This window comes from Vipera berus (genome assembly GCF_964194415.1).
Source record: "Vipera berus genome assembly, chromosome: 2".
Lineage (NCBI taxonomy): Eukaryota > Metazoa > Chordata > Lepidosauria > Squamata > Viperidae > Vipera > Vipera berus.
The window spans coordinates 106,953,334-106,971,127 of record NC_138203.1 but is presented as its reverse complement, the minus strand read 5'-3'; positions in this window follow the sequence as shown (position 1 = coordinate 106,971,127).

Below are 17,794 nucleotides of genomic sequence, written 5' to 3'. Positions count from 1 at the left end.
CTGGCACCCAATGGTTACATGTGCTATATAGCTTGCATGGTCCAATACAGCTTGCACCAGCTGAAGCTTCCAGATACTTTCAAGGGTAGCTCCATGTAGAATGCATTGTAGTAGTCCAAAAAAGAGATGACCAGGGCATGAGTGACTGAGCAGAGAGCCTCCCTATCTAGGAAAAGGAGTAAGTGGTACATAGCCCTCCTAGTTAAAGCTGCCACCTGCTCCTTGAGCAGGAGTTGTGAGAGGACCCCCAAATTATGCACCAAGTCTATCTGGGGTAGTGCAACCCTAAGACAAAAGATAATAGACTCCTGGATATAGAGTGGCCCATCTGCAACCCCTCCATGTTACCAGGTTTCAGCTGAAGGCTGTTGTTCTCCATCCAGGCCCCCACAGCCTCCAATCACCATGAAAGAGAGTCCACTAGATTACTCACTTCACCTAGAACAGAGATATATAGCTGGGTATCAACAGCGCAATGATGATATCTCATCCCATATTGATGGACAATCTTGCCCAGCACTTTCATGTAGATTTTTAAAAGGAGCAGATAGAGCACCAAGTCCTGTGTTACTCCACAAAGCAGGTGCCATGGCCCCATCAAAGCCTGGTTCAGAGGAGGAGGAGTTGGAACTGGGGTTGTCTGACATGGATGGCACATCTCCTTGGCTTGTTTGGAGGGCCAGGGGCTGAGGATGATACTGTCCCAGACCCCTCAGGCATTGGGGGAAGTGGTCAACCAGATGGAGAGCTGCCTGCCTTCACAGACACAGGGGAGTATCGGCTGCTGACAGACAGCAGTGTTGATTGGCAGCAGATCCCCTCTGATGAGGAACAGCTGCCTCCTCCACTCGATCCAAGGGCACAGAGAGCGGAGCGTATGCAACTAGTCTAGTCGGCCATGAGCTCCCATGGCACTTCGAATGTCTGCCCTGGGGACAGCAAGTTGAAGTCCCCTTGGACTATGTAACTGGGGAATTCAGGCAGGGAAGTTGCTACACAGTGGGAAGGCTGGATCCCAACTGCTCCCGTGAGCCTAACTTCAGGAACAGAGTCTCACAACTGGTAACTTGTGGAGCAGGGCCCCTGACAGCCACCTAAGATTGCTGGATTACAACTGCTACCCCTCCTCCCCTGGGCTCTTGACTGCTGCCAAACTAAACCCAGCTGGGCATACTGTATTTCCAGAGTAATGTATTTATCAGTTATTGTTATAAGTGTTCACTTGTTATTAACCTATGAAATAGTTGTGTTACAGCAAGTTGGAATAAGGTTCGTGAGGTAAACTCCCATTTGACAGTTCAGCACGCGGCAATTTGACAGCTGTCAAATTGCCGGCAGCCAACACGCAGGCGCAGCTTTTGACAGCTCCACACGCGGTCCCTTGCTGTCAAGAACCAACGCAGACGATTGGCCCTGCCGTCAAGCGGGAAGCTGCGGGTCCAGTGATTGGCGGAACCAACATTCTGCGGACTATATAAGGGAGTTGTAACCCCACTGTTTTTGCCTTGGTGTACCCCAATAAACCGAAAAGCTGAACCTGCTGTCTTCGCGTAATCCTTGGTCAGACAAACCACTGGCGACGAAGGTGGGATCGGCTTGCTAGCTGAAGTCACTGAGCTTAGGAAGGGTTCCTTCTGGAGGCTCTGAGCTAAGTCACGGGAAGTTGTAACTTCCACCACAAGCAAGCCGAAGGAGAACCGAGACAGTATGGCAGCGTTCGGTCAGATTCGTGAGTTTGATACTCGATTTCCTGAGCGTTGGGAATCGCACGTGGGCCAAATTGAAGGTTACCTACTAGTCAGCAAGATAACAGACGACCGAGCTAAAGCGGCGGCACTCTTGTACCTCAGCGGAACCGCAGTATACGATGTGGCCGTCAGTCTGTGTAGCCCAGAGCCGGTCGCGCAGGTGACCTACGCGGAGCTGACAGAGAAGCTCAGCAAACACTACATGCCGACCCACTCCGAAATCTACTGGAGGGTCCAGTTCGCGAGGCGTCGCCAAAAACCCGGGGAAACGGCAGCAGACTTCATATCAGGAGTGAGACAGGCCACCAGATGGTGCCGCTTTCCGGACCTGGAGGACCGGATAAGGGACCAACTGGTCATCGGCCTTCGAGATGAGCACCTCCAAAAGAAAATAATGGCGAAACCGGCCCTGAATCTAGCTGAAGTCACTAGAGAGATTCAGGCATACGAAGACACGCACGCGGAAGACAACACCAGGGCTCAACAAAACCAAACCAGGGCCGCAAACCACGGGGAAACAGTCCCCAGAGACCACGACGAAATAGAAGATCTTAGCGACGTGGACGCCATCCACCGCCGCTTCGAAAAACTCCAAAGCCGAAAAACCGACAACAAAGAAGCGGCAAGACCCAAGAGTTCCAACCGAGACCCCCGAGTAACATGCGCCAGCTGCGGGGGAAACCACATCAGGTCCTCCTGCAGATTTAGAAACGCTCGGTGCCACAACTGCGGAAGAATGGGGCACATTAAAACCGCATGCAGAAGCCGCAACCGGGGGGAGCTACACGAAGTGGAAACTACAGCCCCAGGTATGACACCCCGAGGCTGGGAAAAAATCAGACCCCCAAACCACCTAGAACTAGCTATTAATAAAACAGAAGGGGGGGGGCAACCTCAAGTTAACTCCCAAAGTAAAAATTAAAGCCAAACTGCAAGGGGTACCTTGTGAACTAGAGGTGGACTCAGGCTCGGCTGTCACCCTCATATCAGGGCAGACTTTCAAGGAAATTTGCCGGATTAACAAGAGGCAAATTCCCTTAAAACCACCCCTGGTGAACCTAGCAGATTACCAGAAGTCCCCAATACCCCTGAAGGGCCAGGCAGAAATCCTAGTGGAATTCAAAAAATTCCGAGGGCCCCTCAAAGTCCTAGTGACACAAGAAAACAGGTCGAACCTAATCAGCCTAGATTGGTTCAGGGCACTGGGCATTCAACTAACAGGCATCAATAGGGTACAGGCCGCACCCCTTGAAGACGTCTGCAAACAATTTGCAGACGTCTTTGACGGTTCCCTAGGAACTTATACAGGGCCCCCCATCAACCTTAAGTTAAAACCAGACATACCTCCCATCAGAATCCGAGCTCGAAGGGTCCCGTTCGCCCTCAAACAAAAAATTGAGGACGAGCTGGACCGCCTCGTAAAAATAGGAGTCCTAGAACCCACCGAGGGAGGGACCTGGGAAACCCCTATAGTTACTCCCATTAAACCTAATGGCCAAATCCGCGTATGCGCGGATTATAAAGCAACAGTAAATAGGGCATTAAACGCACATGCTTACCCGATCCCCGCGGTGAAGGACGTCCTCTCTTCGATCAGGTCCGGCGCCATGTTTGCCAAACTGGATTTGGCGCAGGCGTATTTGCAGCTTCCAGTAACTCCTGAAACCGCAGATGCGCAAACGATAGTAACCCACCGCGGGGCTTTTAAAGTCAAACGCTTGCAATTTGGCATTTCGGCTGCCCCAGGAATTTTTCAAGAAATAATGGAAAAAACGTTAAAAGGAATTCCTGGGGTATGCCCCTATTTTGATGATGTCCTAATCGCTGGTGAAAACGAAGAAAACTTAGCAGAGCGCTTGTCAGCTGTTCTAACAAGATTCAGAACAGCTGGTCTCAAATTGCATAAACAAAAATGCCAAATAGGAGTCCCATCAACTGAATTCTTAGGCTATAAAATTGATGCCAAAGGGATACACCCCACCGATGCTAAAGTAAAAGCTATCAAATCTGCCCCGGCACCAAAAAATAAGCAGGAATTGCAAGCGTTCTTAGGACTCTTAAACTTTTATCATGCATTTCTACCACACAAAGCAACCCTAGCCGAGCCATTGCACCGCCTTCTAGACAAGGGTCGCCCTTGGCTCTGGACATCCGAACACGATGCCAGTTTCAAAAAGCTCAAAAATGCCCTATGCCACAGCTCAACAGTAACACTATTCAGAGAGGACCTTCCCCTCTGCATCGCCTGCGATGCATCACCTTATGGTATCGGGGCAGTATTAAGTCATCTGTCAGACTCAGGGGAACAAAAGCCCATAGCATTCTATTCTAGGACCCTAACGAAAGCAGAAAGAAATTACGCCCAAATAGATAGAGAGGCGCTTGCCATCGTTGCGGGGGTTAAAAAGTTCCACGACTACCTATACGGTAGAACATTCACCATATTCACAGATCACAAACCCCTTCTGGGCATATTCACGTGGAACAAGCTAACCCCACAAATACTCTCACCCAGAACATTACGTTGGTCAACTTTCTTATCAGCGTATTCCTTCAAATTAGTCTACAAACTGGGAAAAGAACTAGGGCACGCGGACGGGCTTAGCAGACTTCCCCTGCCTGAATCTGACCCAGACCCAGCCCCGGCAGGGCGGATCCTGGCAATCTCAGAATTGCCTGACACCCCGCTGACAGCTAAGGACATTTCCACAGCCACAGCCTCGGACAGAATTTGCAGCAGAATATACCAATGGGTCTTTGCAGGTTGGCCAACCACATGCCCCGGAGAGGAATTCAAACCATACTACGTTAGGCGTCACGAACTCTCTGCACATTTAGGGTGCCTCCTATGGGGAAACAGGGTGGTAGTTCCCCAAAAGCACAGGGAAAAGACATTAATAACTTTGCACGAGGGCCACCCGGGGATCGTAAAAATGAAAGCCTTAGCTAGAAGCTATGTGTGGTGGCCAGACCTAGATTCCAACATCGAACAGTATGTCGCTGGTTGCTACCCGTGCCAGCTGACAAGATCGGCCCCACCACAAAACACACCACACAGATGGGAGGTAACTAAGAACCCTTGGTCGAGGGTCCACCTGGATTTTGCGGGACCCTTCCAAGGTCAAACATTTCTCATAGCAGTTGATAGTTTTTCTAAATGGCTAGAAATTGCGCCAATCCATAGCACCACCTCTCACAATACAATTCAAGCTTTAAGAGGGTTTTTTGCGACACATGGTCTCCCTGACACACTTGTCACTGACAATGGACCACAATTTACATCCCGCGAATTCCAGATATTCACGAGGGGCAACTCTATTAAACACGTAACATCAGCGCCCTTCAACCCCTCCTCTAACGGGATGGCTGAAGTCATGGTAAGAACCACTAAAGACGCCCTCAGAAAAATTGTTCAAGGCGACTGGCACCGCAGACTCTCCCAGTACCTTCTCGCCCAACACTCCACACCGTGTACCACCACCGGAAAATCGCCGGCGGAACTACGATGGGGACGAAGACTAACCACTCGTCTAGACAGAATGCACCCGGACAGGAGCAACTTCGAAACGGAACATCCCCTTCCATCAAGAACATTCGCAATTGGACAAACAGTTTGGGCCCGTAATTATACAACAGGTCCTAAATGGTTACAAGGTACCATAATCGATCAAACAGGGCCACTTTCTTATACTGTACAAACCCAACACAACGAACACATCCGCAGACATTTAGATCAATTACGAAAACGTCAACCCCAAAACAATCCTCCATCCACCCCGCCCCACACAGCTCCACAAATGCAATCGGGAAACCGTCAAATCCCCACATTCTACCATCCAGCACCGGGGGAAGGGGAAGAAGAGAACGTTGGAACCCCTAGACGCTCCGGCCGAAAAAGACAACCGCCAGCATATTTACAAGACTTCGAGTGGGGGGGCAAATCACAACAACAAAGAGTAAGGAACGGCACCAGTTCAGGGGAGGGTAAGGGGTGATATGTATTTATCAGTTATTGTTATAAGTGTTCACTTGTTATTAACCTATGAAATAGTTGTGTTACAGCAAGTTGGAATAAGGTTCGTGAGGTAAACTCCCATTTGACAGTTCAGCACGCGGCAATTTGACAGCTGTCAAATTGCCGGCAGCCAACACGCAGGCGCAGCTTTTGACAGCTCCACACGCGGTCCCTCGCTGTCAAGAACCAACGCAGACGATTGGCCCTGCCGTCAAGCGGGAAGCTGCGGGTCCAGTGATTGGCGGAACCAACATTCTGCGGACTATATAAGGGAGTTGTAACCCCACTGTTTTTGCCTTGGTGTACCCCAATAAACCGAAAAGCTGAACCTGCTGTCTTCGCGTAATCCTTGGTCAGACAAACCAGTCTCACAACTGGTAACTTGTGGAGCAGGGCCCCTGACAGCCACCTAAGATTGCTGGATTACAACTGCTACCCCTCCTCCCCTGGGCTCTTGACTGCTGCCAAACTAAACCCAGCTGGGCATACTGTATTTCCAGAGTAATTCCCATCCCTCCCTGGCCCAACCTATTTATTGCTCAGTAATATGTTTTTTTTCTCTGGAATCTGTTTCTCTGGGCAGGAAATAAGAAGTATGGATTTGGGCAATAGGAAGGATTTTGGTAAAAGGGTAGAACTTCAGTAAGCTACCCTGGAGATTAGTTGGACTAAATCTGATCTGTAGATGGGAATCTTTGCATCTACAGAGAAACTTCAAAAGATACTGCTTCCCTGGACATCTAATTTGAGCATTACTTTTAAAGGCTTTGGAGATGGTTTATTCTTAAAAAGCCCAATCTATGCTGTATGTTATTGTCTATTTTTTATGTTATCTGTTATTTTTTTATAACATAATATTCATTTTTAAAAAGCAAAATAGACCAACATTTGTCTTTCTGATTGAAGGTAGCTGTAACTGTGACACCAAAACCTTTGCCCCTGGATTTATGTGAAAAATAAGACATGAATCTGTTCAATTTTTACAGCTATATTTTATAGATGAAAGCTTAGATTCATCACACAAAACTGCAAACGGCATTATGAGCCCTGATGCTGAGGTATTCATGAAAAGAATGGTGAATGAATCACTCCTCTTTTTCCATAGTGCACTGATATCTCTTATCTTTCTGCCCATGAATGATTTCCCAGTAACAAAGCATGTCATCACATGCTGGGATTTAGTGTTCATTGTAAAACAATGGGAAAGATAATTGTATACAGCAATGACACAGGTTTCTGCTAGTCGTATTATATAAATTCAATTGACAGAAGAATGACACAATTGGTCTTTTCATTCTGTAAGCATACAACTAATAGTACTTATGCAGTCTTGAGAAAAGCTAAACCCATTTAGCAATTCTGTGGAGAAATTTACCCAATCCTCATTCTAGCCGCTGTTGCTTTGTCTTTAGTTTCCATGACAGTGAACTCTGCCACTATCATTTATGTTTTTAAAAGATTGTTGCAAAGGTGGTCTCCAAAGAGACTATTTGCAAATTGAAAATTCTAACACTCTTGTATCATTATGTTATGAAATCCTATTTGAATGCACGCACCCAGCCATGCATCGCTCTCCAATAGCTAGCTAACACCTACAGTGCATTTGGAAATGAGGGTGATTGGAAAGATCTTAACCAAGTCCCCAGTGCATTGCAACAAGAGAATACTACTTTAGAGGGATTATTAGATGGGGTAAAGATTTCTACCTCAAGGGTTTGAGAAGAGGTTATCACCTAGATTAATTAATCACTTTAACACACTCGGAATGTCATGTGTGATTAATAAAATAACTGTATTTTCTAGTTTAACTGAGCCTCAAAAGGGCTCAGATGAAGCAATCCATCAACTGGGAAGGATTCAAAAACGTTTAATTAAGTGAATCTGAATTTGGAGAAGCAAACTGAAGTCTTTTACATATCTACCAACCTCAGTTGTGGATCAGTCACATCTGTTCTCGAGTGAAGTAGATTACAAGTGGATTCTCACTTTACTTGGCTGAGAAACTCTGGAGGGTAACTTGTTCAAATGTCTCCACATATTCTCGAGTGTGTTTTATCATGTATCTTGGAATGCAACTGGCTAGGGTTTGTTGGCTAGAGGTAAAGATCATATTGAACTGTGTGCTCAATGGTTGTTTGCAAGACCACCACATTGCCTCAGAGAAGTAATACTTTTTTAGATTAGTACAATTTGATAGAATATTAAGTATTCAGCATTAATTTACACATCCACATACTGTGGATGGGGTAGAGGAGAGAAATCAGGGGATCTATCACTCTGTAACTTCAGAGTTGGTTATAGAATGAGTTATTTTGTTTAGGCTGATAGATGAGGCTCATTTTGGGATCCTGGCCAGATATCAAATTATTCTAGAAAAATGAAACTGGAAAACATTACATAGTTTTTAAATTGATTATGAAAGTTGATCTTTATATTATACACAAAATACATTTCAGGACAGTCCAAACAAATACTCTTATATATTGCCTGGTAGATACCAAGGTATAAATTATAGTTGTGTGAGTTCCATGGAAACTTGGTAAAATGCCAGGGAAGAAAATAATAATTTCCACTTATGTCTTTCATTCAAGCTTCCAACTTACAAGAAGTCCTTGACTTGCAACCATTCATTTAGTGACTGTTTGAAGTTAGAACAGCACTGAAATATGTGACTTTTTCACACTTACTGTTGCAGCATCCTCATGGTCATGTGATCAAAACGTGGATGCTTGGCAATTTACTCATATTTATGATGGTTACAGTATCCCAGGGTCATGTGATCCCTTTTTGAACTTTCTGACAAGCAAAGACAATGGGAAGCCAGATTCACTTAACAATCATGTTACCAACTTAACAACTGCAGTGATTCACTTAACAATTGCAGCAAGAAAGATCATAAAATGGGGCAAAACTCAACTGTTTCACTAACCAACAGACATTTTGGGCTCAACTGTGATCATTAGTCTAGGACTACCTGTAGTCTTTTTAGAAGAAGAAGAGATAGACAGAATATATGTGGAAAAGTGTTTAAGTTGCCTGGTTTCCCAAGTATGATGAAATTAAGATCTTTGATGAGATAGAGATATACCTATATATAAAACTAAGCAACTGGCTATAATCAGGATCATATAGTCTGTAGTCTTTATAGTCTATAGTCAAGGTCCACACGGAACCTTAAACAAAAATAGTATGAAGGATAAATAAGATTCAAGGAAAATATACCAGTTAACACTTTGGGAAAATAAAAGTATTCCTCTTTGGAATCTAAAATTGGAGGCCAAGATTCTCTGGGGCTTCCAATGAAAATATCAAAGTGGAGATGGGAAGAACACCTCTATAGATGTTTACTCTTCATCTAATATTGTGGAATTTGGCCTAGGGATCTCATTTGGTGGCAATCAGGTTTGATATACCTAAGATTGCCAATACTGTCTATTTCACTAATAGTTGGAATGTCATTTTATTATCCTCATCTATAAGAAAAAAAAGTACATCTCATCCTGGTGAGTACTATTCCAATAGTTTCCTTTGCATCCTTTGTAAAGATTTACTCCAAGGTCTTATTAAAAATAATTGACTGGATAGGCCCTGTATCTCTGAGCAAGCAGTTTTCAGATAACACAGATCCTCAGTCACCAGGACAAATCCTCAATCTCCATCATTTTACCTGTAATACACTGAACATTCTAAATCTCAACTCTATGCCGCTTTTATTGATTTGAGAGCAGTCCTTGATAATATTCATAGAGATTTTTGGGGAAAATAAACATCTTACCTTGAGCACTGATGAGAGACAGCTTATATTTAATAAGACTCTTTATAGACCACAAATTGTAAAACATGCATATTTTTAGATGGACATTTGATCAATAATATCTGAATGTCAGCAGAGGTAAAGTAAGATTGCTTCTTAGCCTGCCTTGTGTATGCGTGTGAGTCTACACACACACACATACACACACACACACACACACACACACACACACACAAATTTCACCATATACACAGTTATATATACAATTGTACATGTACACACATCTATAATTTCATTCTGTCTTTGAATTAACAGAAGCTAATACTGCTGTTCTAGCTGTTTATGGAAATTGAGTAAACATAGTGAAGATATGATGGGAATATCACTGACCAAGTGAAATCTTTTAAGAATGTAGGAACACATTTCAGAACCATATAATTTGATTGAAACACTGTGAAGAGGTGCCACTTTGTGTTGAACTGTTGGCTATGGTAAATATAATATTTCACTAGATCTGAGGATACTTGGTTCCTTCTGAAATAAAGGTTTCTGACAGTGAAGTCATCAGTCATGTCCTGCATGATACTTCTCTTTGAGGTATAAACATGATAAAAATCATATATATAGATTCAAGCATTCCTTATTAAAAGATATCTTAGCATTGCTTCTTTTTCTCCCTCACTAGAGTTGTTTGTAATTGAGTTTTTAGTATTTACCTAAAAAATAACAACCTCCCACCTATCTTGAGCTTCTTTTCCATAAGTTTTTCCTGCCATGGAACCCTACCTAGCTTTACCTTAGAGTTCATAAAAATCTACTTTCCTGAAGTCCAAGGTATGCTTTTAAATATGTTAAGCTTTAGTTAAAAGCAAGATCTTCTTCATTATATGATCACTTTCCTTCAGCCTTTCTGTTTCTTCTGTTTTGTCACTGAAGACTTTCACTGAAGTATCAAGTGAAGGATAGCTGGTCTTCTTCAGCCTTTATTCATCCTCTGAAAAAGAAAGTTATCACCAAGACAAGCCAGTAATTTCCATGAAGGATCATCCTTGCAACATCTGTTTCTGAACAGATGTCAGGATAATTACAGGTAGCCCTTCAGTTACATGGCAATTGGCATCAGATCTTTCATCTCTAAGCAATGTGGTCATAAAAGGTGATGTTTCATGACTGTATCACTAACTGTAACCCTGGCATTCCCTGTTGCCATCATTAACTGAATCTCACCAAGGTCTCACCCCAATCCAAGACTCAACTGAAACGTGAGTCTCAATTCTTCCAAGGCAAGGGTATGCCTCCCTTTCATCCCCCCCCCTTCATACCTATTCCCCCCACGTCTCTCCCCTTTTGGCTGTCCTCCATCCAACATTTGGCTGTTCAGTGATTCTTAAAGAAAACCCTGGAAGCCTTATATTTTTTCCACAGCCTCCATAGATTCCTCTGCTTACACATCAGGAAGCAGTCACTCATCCATATGGACAAGCAGCATCTCTCAAGAACATCCCTTGCAATAACAGCTGCACAGAAGATAAGCTTTTCATTCTATAAAGCTAAGCACAAAGTTCCTCGGAACACACAGTTTATCTGATTACTTTCCTCTTCCTTGTCTCGTCCTCCTTTTTAATTTCACTTCCAAACTCTTGTTTGCTTGCTGCCTAGAAACTGTTTGACTTTTCTCCCTTATATGAACTATAAGAGCTTTGGATAATGTAAAAGCTACTCTGATTGTAAATTAAATTATATGTACCTTTGATATATTGCTAATGACCTTGATTTGTAAAATCTCATGAGTTTAAGAATAAATTATTGCATTTTCTCACAAATTTCCAATCCTATGAAGATCCCTTTATACTATATGCATCATAAATTACTTCTTGTTCTGGAAGGTTTAGTTCTGGAAAATTATGGAACTAGTCCTAGAATGACCAAGGTAACCTTCCAGCCCTATGATTCTATGACTAGATATTTATTTATTTATTTTTATTTTATTTTATTAGACTTATATACCACCCTTCTCCCGTAAGACTCAGGGCGGTTCACAAGGTTTTTTAAAAACAATATAACAAGTTACAAAAATTAAAAACAATTAAAATGATTACACTAACCTTGAACTAAAAACCCCAATTACAATTAAAATACAATTAAAACCCCAGTTAATACTCTCAGTCCAGGCCAGAAAGCTCAAAGAGCCAGGTCTTCAGGTCCCAGTGGAATGAGCGAAGGTCAGGGGCAGTCCTAAGCTCTACAGGCAGCTGGTTCCAAAGGGCCGGCGCACCCACAGAGAAGGCCCTCCCCCTGGGTATTGTCCGCCGGCAATCTTTTACCGGCGGTACCCTGAGAAGACCCTCCCTGTGGGAGCGCACAGGACGAAGGGAGCTTGATGCCGACAGCAGGTGTTCCCTCAGATATCCCGGACCCAAGCCATTAAGGGCTTTATAGGTCATCACCAGCACCTTGAATCTCACCCGGAGGGCAACCGGAAGCCAATGCAGCTCGCGGAGTAGAGGTGTTACATGGGAGTATCGGGAAACCCCCATTTAGAGACTAATAAAAATGGACAATGTGAAATTTGAGCGGGCCACGAACAAGGAGTATATATCGGAGGTGGTGACCCTTTGAGAGCTGTATGCAATGAAATTTCATTTTGATGTATGCCGATTGGTGTACATTCAAAGTGACAATAAAGTTATCATTATCATCATTATCATTGTCATTATCACAACCCATGTGGCTGCATTCTGCACCAGCTGGAGCCTCCGAGTGGTCCTCAAGGGCAGCCCCATGTAGAGAGCGTTGCAGTAGTCCAATCGGGAGGTCACAAGCGCATGAGTGACTGTGTGCAGGGCATCTCGGTCCAGGTAGGGCTGCAACTGGCGTACCAGGCGAACCTGGGCAAAAGCTCCCCTGGTCACGGCTCCTATATGGTCTTCAAAACTGAGCCACGAATCCAGGAGGACGCCCAAGTTGTGAGCCCTATCGACGGGGGGTAACACCTCACCCCCCATCATTAAAGATGGAATGGGCTCGTTAATCCGAGATGCCAGTATGCACAGCCCCTCAGTCTTGGCAGGATTGAGACAAAGCCTGTTTCTCCCCATCCAGACCTGGACCGCCTACAGGCATCACAGTGAGGGCATCACTGGGTTGGTTCGGGGTGGAGAGAAAAAGTTGGGTATCATCAGCATACTGATGATACCCTACCCCGAAACCACGAATGATCTCGCCCAGCGGCTTCATATACATGTTGAACAGGAGGGGAGAGAGAACCGACCCCTGAGGAACTCCATAAATGACAGGCCTCGGGGGGGACCTCTGCCCCCCCATCAACACCAATTGTGAGCGGCCCAGGAGATAGGAGGAGAACCACTGCAAGACAGTGCCTCCCACTCCCAACCCCCTGAGACGCCGCAATAGGATACCATGGTTGATGGTATCAAATAGACCCTTTCTTGAAGAAAAAAATGGAAAGGTCTAATATTTCTTGGAATATTTTATCAGCAGAATGCAGTGTTTTGGACTCATGATTAGATAATAGTATACTGAATCTGCTTAGTCTTTTTAATTCTTCCCTCAGATAATTTTCCATTAAGTAGAAGTCTTCTGTTTGTTTAATTTATCTTCAATTATTATGATCATTTTAATCTATGTCACAGTGTCTATGCTGAGAACAAATCTTCTGGAATGACAGAGTAATTGGCATAAAAGAAGAACAAGGGTAATGAAAGATAGGGAAGGAAAATAGAAGTGCAACCATTAACTAAGAGAATCCTGAGTCCAGACTCTCAGAAGACATGGTTAAAAGAGCTGGTGGAGCAGGAATCTTGAAAAGACTGAAAAGATCAAGAGTTAGATGGTTACCTTCACATATTGTGAATCCATCCATTTGGAGTTGAGCCAATTACCTATTGCCACTTCATTTATGGATCTCTTGTATTCAAGTCAGTGATTAAGAGGCGACATCAAAGGATCCATGGAGTGGTGGAATTAAAATATGTGAACAAATGGTTCTATGTGTGGATGCCACTTCTGGAAGTCCATTCTGGACCTGGGCAACAAAAAATTAGCTGCCAGTTCTGCCAAACTGGTGTGAACTGGCTGAATCCCACCATTGGGTCCATGATATTAAAGGATATTTACTGCTCATATTTGCACGTAAGTATGCCACTGGGTAGCATATTTTATTTACTTGTCAAATTTCTACACTGGCCATCTCACTTGGATGATTGATGTCAAGTCTACCTTTCAAAATGTTTGTTCTGAATCACATGCTTCCTTTTACAGAATTCTAGGGAATAAATTACTATTAAAATAATAAATATATGAGCAATAAAGAGCTTGATGTTCTCCTGAATTCAGTGGTTTCTTATGACAATAGAGGAAGACATCTCTCAATTTTGTTAATGACCATCATTTATGAGAAACATTAGAACACTCCAAAGGACGGAATTGTGCTTTCTTTGCAACTGATTGCCTCAGAGTGTTAATTGGTGTTAAAGATTTATTTTATTATATCAACATCATTAGGAGCTCCTTTTTTATTCTTTTCAGAGGAAATTATAGCTATTCTCAAACTTTTGTTTTAAATAAAAAAGAATACTTGTCTATGCTTCTTTTATATTTCTTCGATACCATATGTTTTGTTGTTTGTACTAATCCTCCCTCTAACTGCTGTAATATTTTCTAAGTTTAAAACAGCACCAAAATAGAATGAAGTGGGAAGGAATCTATCTTTGATGAAAGGGCTTAATTACAGAATTTTATAGTAAGATTTGTATGGTTTGCATTTCCTTTCTTTTAATATAGATTGTTCTCTTTTAATCAGTGAATAATCCCTACCTGTCTTTTCCCCACTTAAAATTCTCATCTCATTTCACAAAACGAGAAAAAAAATCATGATTGCCCAATACTCATAGCTTTATTCTAAAAATAGGGAGGGGAAAGACACTTCTGGGCTCCTAATGGCTTCTCTTCTCAGTATTCCCCAGATCTCTCACTGTGTCCAACCAGATGTCAGTGTGAACATCCAAAGCACAACATCTCTTTTCCACCTTTCACCAAGAGTTTCTGAAACACCCTCTGCTGTGACAGAGGAAGAGCCAAGTATCTTTAGATAATCCTAGGACAACATGCACTGAAAGGGATTTGTGTGGGCATATGGAGTCTGCCACTTGCCCATCTTGGCTGACAGGAAATAGATTTTAATTGGTTCATTGGGTGCCTGAAAGATAGTGCCAGTTAGATTAATAGAAGCATTTGTGAAACCATCCATTACCCTGCTTCTGCATTCCTTAAGATCATAGTACAACATAGGGATGTGCAAAAGGCATGTACTGTTTTGCACACACACACACACACACACACACACACACACACACACACACTAATCCTATCCTTCTGAGCATTCTGTCAAAAAAGATTTTTTGAAAGTTTTAGAATAAATCTTGCTCTCTTGTCCTATACTGAAATGCAACTTTTTTTGTGTTGTACTGCTTTGAGTCTTCCATACTTCAAGAGCTACAGGACTGCACTTTGTCTTTTGTATTGCTTTGAAAAAAAAGTCCTGAGTTAATTAGTTTGATTGTTTATGGTCCTGAGTTAAACTCTAAACTAGCAAGAGGCAGTGCCAAGGCCAAACCCTTTATTGTTTAGTTCAGTTGCTTTCCAGGATCAATTAGCTAGTTTTCCTTAGGGAAAAGTAACCAGAACAGCTTGCCATTCCCCTCCTCTCATCTGCCTCAATATATTGAAAGCAAGTCAGGAAAACTGCTGTGTCCAAGTGAAGGGAGCTAATTCTACTTTTCTTTGAATAATTCTGACTGACTGAACAATGGTGGTGTACATTTCAATTTGAAAAGGCAAAGAAATATGGCCCAGAGAAGAAGAGTGAGAGGTCATCTTATTTTGACAAATGACCAAAGATTTGTTTTCTTTTAATGTAACTTTTAACCTTTTTTTTTACAGGCCCCACTTAGACTAGCAATGAATTTCACTGGCTCAATTTTCTGGCCCGACTTTAAATTGCAGATAGGTTGATAACGTATGAACTTAAGAACATCTGGACTAGATGGAAAAAGTGGAAGGCTATATTTCTTGAGCACAGATTTGGTACAATGGGACCTATGATGAAAAATTTAGAATTCCCACTAGATCAGTGGCAAAGGTGGTCCTCGTGGAGAAACCTTCAGCTACATTTCCACCATTTCCTCCTAATGCACCTTGAAAATGATTTCCAACCTGAAACTGAATCTCAAGGCTGATGTGATCATTGATCATGAAGTGATCATTGATATTACCAGGGAACAGTGGATGGTTCTCATTTACCCACCCAGTTTGGAAGAGCCATCTCTTCATTATCCCCCCAAAATTATGTTCAGGTACGCTGCTTGTTTTAAACTATTGCAATGAATTGGATGATTAGAGGGGAAAGAAAGAGAGGGACACTCTCCCCTCCTTTAAAATTTGAAATAACATTTCCTTCCAACTTCCACCAAGAATGCCTGCTTGCATTTTCATGGACTTAATTCTTTCAGTTAGGTGTTGTCCATGTACTTAGTAGCGATAGCATTGCTGTGCTGCTTGTTAGCTACATACATTAAAGAGAGTTTTCCTCTGACTTTTAAATAGAAACTTGCCTTTAAGACTTCCTCCATTCCACCACCAGTTTGAATCAGCCACCAGAAGCAAAGAGCAGGGTAGTCCAAAGGCATCGGAGACTATTATGTAGCTCTGAGCAATCAGTTCAGGACGGTGTACCATGCCAGATTCCAGTTGACTGCTTCATTTGTTTGCCTTCTAATAGTAGATCTATTTAGGTATTATTTTTTAGCAGGCAGAGGGGAGCTATCCCTCAATCATCATTACAGGGAGGAATGCATTTCACATCAGTCATGTGGTATAGTTGAGGTGGGGCACACACGGCTTGCCTCGCCCTCACTATGTATTGATGAAGATTGGGCAAGACCAAGTAGATGAGGCTGTAGACACAAGTACAGCCTGACCCAGACAGATGCTACTTTACAACAAGATACTTGACCTGGCATACTTGGAGCAAGCATAGCAGCCATCTGGCATGATTTGTCAGTTCCATAAACTGAACCAGCATTTTCGTGATCTGCAAGATGGTTAATTATTCCCATAGCACATGAAGGGAAGAGACTAGATTACCAGCAGATTGATTTCTATCTACTCTGATCCTGGGCTGGATTGATAATTTTTTTGATGTGTATACATTCTGTTCATGTTCTTCTGCCTGCAGATCTAGAGTATTAAGTATACATTTAAAATGCAAATAAGAATCCTTGCTGGTTCCATTTATTTATCAAATTCAATTTTTCCCCAAGCTTTTAGTGTTTGTCAATACTGAGCTCAAGTGTACATTTAAGAAACAGAAAATTCTGCATTGATTACTTGCAGGTTATCACCAAGTATTAGCATGCATGTGCTAATTAGTACTTGTGTATTGTTCCTGATGAATTATAAATGCTGATATTGTGATTGGCAGAACCTGGCAAAGTACTAATGGGTGGTGGGAATGAATGCCATTGGTCTCTTTGATTTTAGCATTGTGCTATTAGAGTTAGATATTAGAGCCTTCCTTCCTTCCTTCCTTCCTTCCTTCCTTCCTTCCTTCCTTCCTTCCTTCCTTCCTTCCTTCCTTCCTTCCTTCCTCAGTAAATGCCTGAAAGAAGAACAGCAAAAGAATCAAGGATAAACTGAAAGTCATTTGCTTTTGAGCTTCTTTTTATGTCATTGATGGAACCCCTCAGGGTGAAGCCTTTGGAAAGTCTGCATCACAAGCAAAAAGAAAAGGATGAAAAAGAGCCTGGTGTTGAAGCTGCTTGATGTATCTCATATGTTCTAAATTAGAGATACAGGGAAATCTGGTAATCCCTAATTGAAGTTATAAAGTGAGAGGCTGTGTTATGTCCTGCAGCACTAATGTGGCCAGAATTGGAGACCTAGCCCACTGAGCAAGATTTGGACATGCTGAACCACCTGAAAAATGGTTTATTGAATGGATTTGACTTCTAAAACAAAGCAGCCCGGTCAAATGTGCTTTGTGGGATCATTTCAGAGAGTTATTGAAGTGAGCTAGATACATTCTTTTATTGTTATAGGTAGGGTTATAAGAGAAACACATGCGAATCAGATGGAGCAAAACACAATATGTAACCTGAGTAATGTTTACTCTTAAATGGTAATCAGTCCCTATTGATTCATTTGATCAGTCATGCATGCTTATATCACCATACTTTAAGTAGCTGTGTCAAAATGAAG